This window comes from Oncorhynchus masou, unplaced genomic scaffold (genome assembly GCF_036934945.1).
Source record: "Oncorhynchus masou masou isolate Uvic2021 unplaced genomic scaffold, UVic_Omas_1.1 unplaced_scaffold_1161, whole genome shotgun sequence".
NCBI classification, from domain to species: domain Eukaryota; kingdom Metazoa; phylum Chordata; class Actinopteri; order Salmoniformes; family Salmonidae; genus Oncorhynchus; species Oncorhynchus masou.
In genome coordinates, this window is record NW_027001368.1 from 159,597 (window position 1) to 165,610 (window position 6,014).

The following is a 6,014-nucleotide window of genomic DNA, read 5'->3' on the forward strand; positions in this document are numbered from 1 at the left end:
TCAACACCATCAGGGTGTTATTCCACCCAGTAGGTATATCTAGTCTCAACATCATCAGGGTGTTATTCCACCCAGTAGGTATATCTAGTCTCAACACCATCAGGGTGTTATTCCACCCAGTAGGAATATCTAGTCTCAACATCATCAGGGTGTTATTCCACCCAGTAGGTATATCTAGTCTCAACATCATCAGGGTGTTATTCCACCCTGTTATTCCACCAGTAGGTATATCTAGTCTCAACACCATCAGGGTGTTATTCCACCCAGTAGGTATATCTAGTCTCAACATCATCAGGGTGTTATTCCACCCAGTAGGTATATCTAGTCTCAACATCATCAGGGTGTTATTCCACCCTGTTATTCCACACCAGTAGGTATATCTAGTCTCAACACCATCAGGGTGTTATTCCACCCAGTAGGTATATCTAGTCTCAACATCATCAGGGTGTTATTCCACCCAGTAGGTATATCTAGTCTCAACACCATCAGGGTGTTATTCCACCCTGTTATTCCACCCAGTAGGTATATCTAGTCTCAACATCATCAGGGTGTTATTCCACCCAGTAGGTATATCTAGTCTCAACACCATCAGGGTGTTATTCCACCCAGTAGGAATATCTAGTCTCAACATCATCAGGGTGTTATTCCACCCAGTAGGTATATCTAGTCTCAACATCATCAGGGTGTTATTCCACCCAGTAGGTATATCTAGTCTCAACACCATCAGGGTGTTATTCCACCCAGTAGGTATATCTAGTCTCAACACCATCAGGGTGTTACTCCACCCAGTAGGTATATCTAGTCTCAACATCATCAGGGTGTTATTCCACCCTGTTATTCCACCCAGTAGGAATATCTAGTCTCAACACCATCAGGGTGTTATTCCACCCAGTAGGTATATCTAGTCTCAACACCATCAGGGTGTTATTCCACCCAGTAGGTATATCTAGTCTCAACACCATCAGGGTGTTATTCCACCCAGTAGGTATATCTAGTCTCAACACCATCAGGGTGTTATTCCACCCAGTAGGTATATCTAGTCTCAACATCATCAGGGTGTTATTCCACCCAGTAGGTATATCTAGTCTCAACATCATCAGGGTGTTATTCCACCCAGTAGGTATATCTAGTCTCAACACCATCAGGGTGTTATTCCACCCAGTAGGTATATCTAGTCTCAACACCATCAGGGTGTTATTCCACCCAGTAGGTATATCTAGTCTCAACACCATCAGGGTGTTATTCCACCCAGTAGGTATATCTAGTCTCAACATCATCAGGGTGTTATTCCACCCTGTTATTCCACCCAGTAGGTATATCTAGTCTCAACACCATCAGGGTGTTATTCCACCCAGTAGGTATATCTAGTCTCAACATCATCAGGGTGTTATTCCACCCAGTAGGTATATCTAGTCTCAACATCATCAGGGTGTTATTCCACCCTGTTATTCCACCAGTAGGTATATCTAGTCTCAACACCATCAGGGTGTTATTCCACCCAGTAGGTATATCTAGTCTCAACATCATCAGGGTGTTATTCCACCCAGTAGGTATATCTAGTCTCAACACCATCAGGGTGTTATTCCACCCAGTAGGAATATCTAGTCTCAACATCATCAGGGTGTTATTCCACCCAGTAGGTATATCTAGTCTCAACATCATCAGGGTGTTATTCCACCCAGTAGGTATATCTAGTCTCAACACCATCAGGGTGTTATTCCACCCAGTAGGTATATCTAGTCTCAACACCATCAGGGTGTTACTCCACCCAGTAGGTATATCTAGTCTCAACATCATCAGGGTGTTATTCCACCCTGTTATTCCACCCAGTAGGAATATCTAGTCTCAACACCATCAGGGTGTTATTCCACCCAGTAGGTATATCTAGTCTCAACACCATCAGGGTGTTATTCCACCCAGTAGGTATATCTAGTCTCAACATCATCAGGGTGTTATTCCACCCAGTAGGTATATCTAGTCTCAACACCATCAGGGTGTTATTCCACCCAGTAGGAATATCTAGTCTCAACATCATCAGGGTGTTATTCCACCCAGTAGGTATATCTAGTCTCAACATCATCAGGGTGTTATTCCACCCAGTAGGTATATCTAGTCTCAACACCATCAGGGTGTTATTCCACCCAGTAGGTATATCTAGTCTCAACACCATCAGGGTGTTACTCCACCCAGTAGGTATATCTAGTCTCAACATCATCAGGGTGTTATTCCACCCTGTTATTCCACCCAGTAGGAATATCTAGTCTCAACACCATCAGGGTGTTATTCCACCCAGTAGGTATATCTAGTCTCAACACCATCAGGGTGTTATTCCACCCAGTAGGTATATCTAGTCTCAACATCATCAGGGTGTTATTCCACCCAGTAGGTATATCTAGTCTCAACACCATCAGGGTGTTATTCCACCCAGTAGGAATATCTAGTCTCAACATCATCAGGGTGTTATTCCACCCAGTAGGTATATCTAGTCTCAACATCATCAGGGTGTTATTCCACCCTGTTATTCCACCCAGTAGGTATATCTAGTCTCAACATCATCAGGGTGTTATTCCACCCAGTAGGTATATCTAGTCTCAACATCATCAGGGTGTTATTCCACCCAGTAGGTATATCTAGTCTCAACACCATCAGGGTGTTATTCCACCCAGTAGGTATATCTAGTCTCAACATCATCAGGGTGTTATTCCACCCAGTAGGTATATCTAGTCTCAACATCATCAGGGTGTTATTCCATCCTGTATCCTGCACCTGGTGCTACCCCCCCCCCCCCTCCCCCCCCCCACTGCTCCTCTGCCTTTCCCCCATTACACCGTGTTTCAACATTAAGATTGAGAGGGCATTGCATGGCAGAGTGTAATATCTCCTGGGTTTGCTTCATAAAGCCTTAATGGTCTTGATAGACATCATTCATTACTTGACCATCACACTAGATGATTGATTCAGACTTTGACTGAGGGGGGCTGCGTGGCAGAGACTTTAACAAGGTCCCGTGTTTCTAGAAAAGAGTGGTAGTAAATGAAAGTGATTAAAGTCAGTCATTAGTTAGCTTGGCCTGACACCTCGCCATGCAGAGACACGTCCTGGGAGACGGACAGAGACGTTGATGCTCCAGGACTCACCGTTGCTCAGGTGGAGATTAAACACTTTAATGATAAAGCCATTTGCTTAATGTTTTTCTACATAAATCTGTTTTTCCAAACCCATGTCGGCTCTGCTAATTAACTGCCTGTGTTTGTATATCTAGACGCTTTGTGTTTGGACGCTCTTGTGAGGTATATCTTGTTGCTTGGCTGGATGCATGTCTGACTGTCTGCTTGTTGCCTGGTTGGATGCATGTCTGACTGTCTGCTTGTTGCTTGGCTGGATGCATGTCTGACTGTCTGCTTGTTGCCTGGCTGGATGCATGTCTGACTGTCTGCTTGTTGCCTGGTTGGATGCATGTCTGACTGTCTGCTTGTTGCCTGGCTGGATGCATGTCTGACTGTCTGCTTGTTGCCTGGTTGGATGCATGTCTGACTGTCTGCTTGTTGCCTGGCTGGATGCATGTCTGACTGTCTGCTTGTTGCCTGGCTGGATGCATGTCTGACTGTCTACTTGTTGCCTGGTTGGATGCATGTCTGACTGTCTGCTTGTTGCCTGGTTGGATGCATGCTTGTTGCCTGGCTGGATGCCTGTCTCACTGTCTGCTTGTTGCCTGGTTGGATGCATGCTTGTTGCCTGGCTGGATGCATGTCTGACTGTCTGCTTGTTGCCTGGCTGGATGCATGTCTGACTGTCTGCTTGTTGCCTGGCTGGATGCATGTCTGACTGTCTGCTTGTTGCCTGGTTGGATGCCTGTCTGACTGTCTACTTGTTGCCTGGTTGGATGCATGCTTGTTGCCTGGCTGGATGCATGTCTGACTGTCTGCTTGTTGCCTGGCTGGATGCATGTCTGACTGTCTGCTTGTTGCCTGGCTGGATGCATGTCTGACTGTCTGCTTGTTGCCTGGCTGGATGCATGTCTGACTGTCTGCTTGTTGCCTGGCTGGATGCATGTCTGACTGTCTGCTTGTTGCCTGGCTGGATGCATGTCTGACTGTCTGCTTGTTGCCTGGCTGGATGCATGTCTGACTGTCTGCTTGTTGCCTGGTTGGATGCATGTCTGATGCCTGTCTGACTGTCTGCTTGTTGCCTGGGATGGATGCATGCTTGTTGCCTGGTTGGATGTCTGCTTGTTGCCTGGCTGGATGCATGTCTGACTGTCTGCTTGTTGCCTGGTTGGATGCTGCTTGTTGCCTGGCTGGATGCATGTCCGACTGTCTGCTTGTTGCCTGGTTGGATGTATGCTTGTTGCCTGGCTGGATGCATGTCTGACTGTCTGCTTGTTGCCTGGCTGGATGCATGTCTGACTGTCTGCTTGTTGCCTGGCTGGATGCATGTCTGACTGTCTGCTTGTTGCCTGGCTGGATGCATGTCTGACTGTCTGCTTGTTGCCTGGCTGGATGCATGTCTGACTGTCTGCTTGTTGCCTGGTTGGATGCATGTCTGACTGTCTGCTTGTTGCCTGGCTGGATGCATGTCTGACTGTCTGCTTGTTGCCTGGTTGGATGCCTGTCTGACTGTCTGACTTGTTGCCCTGGATTGGATGCCTGCTTGTTGCCTGGCTGGATGCATGTCTGACTGTCTACTTGTTGCCTGGTTGGATGCCTGCTTGTTGCCTGGCTGGATGCATGTCTGACTGTCTGCTTGTTGCCTGGTTGGATGCCTGCTTGTTGCCTGGCTGGATGCATGTCTGACTGTCTGCTTGTTGCCTGGTTGGATGCCTGCTTGTTGCCTGGCTGGATGCATGTCTGACTGTCTGCTTGTTGCCTGGCTGGATGCATGTCTGACTGTCTGCTTGTTGCCTGGCTGGATGCATGTCTGACTGTCTGCTTGTTGCCTGGCTGGATGCATGTCTGACTGTCTGCTTGTTGCCTGGTTGGATGCATGTCTGACTGTCTGCTTGTTGCCTGGCTGGATGCATGTCTGACTGTCTGCTTGTTGCCTGGTTGGATGCCTGCTTGTTGCCTGGCTGGATGCATGTCTGACTGTCTGCTTGTTGCCTGGCTGGATGCATGTCTGACTGTCTGCTTGTTGCCTGGCTGGATGCATGTCTGACTGTCTGCTTGTTGCCTGGCTGGATGCATGTCTGACTGTCTGCTTGTTGCCTGGCTGGATGCATGTCTGACTGTCTGCTTGTTGCCTGGTTGGATGTATGCTTGTTGCCTGGCTGGATGCATGTCTGACTGTCTGCTTGTTGCCTGGCTGGATGCATGTCTGACTGTCTACTTGTTGCCTGGTTGGATGCCTGCTTGTTGCCTGGCTGGATGCCTGTCTGACTGTCTACTTGTTGCCTGGTTGGATGCATGCTTGTTGCCTGGCTGGATGCATGTCTGACTGTCTGCTTGTTGCCTGGCTGGATGCATGTCTGACTGTCTGCTTGTTGCCTGGCTGGATGCATGTCTGACTGTCTACTTGTTGCCTGGTTGGATGATGCTTGTTGCCTGGCTGGATGCCTGTCTGACTGTCTGCTTGTTGCCTGGCTGGATGCATGCTTGTTGCCTGGCTGGATGTATGCTTGTTGCCTGGCTGGATGCATGTCTGACTGTCTGCTTGTTGCCTGGTTGGATGTATGCTTGTTGCCTGGCTGGATGCATGTCTGACTGTCTGCTTGTTGCCTGGTTGGATGCATGCTTGTTGCCTGGCTGGATGCATGTCTGACTGTCTACTTGTTGCCTGGTTGGATGCCTGCTTGTTGCCTGGCTGGATGCATGTCTGACTGTCTGCTTGTTGCCTGGTTGGATGCATGCTTGTTGCCTGGCTGGATGCATGTCTGACTGTCTGCTTGTTGCCTGGTTGGATGCATGCTTGTTGCCTGGCTGGATGCATGTCTGACTGTCTGCTTGTTGCCTGGCTGGATGCATGTCTGACTGTCTGCTTGTTGCCTGGTTGGATGCCTGCTTGTTGCCTGGCTGGAT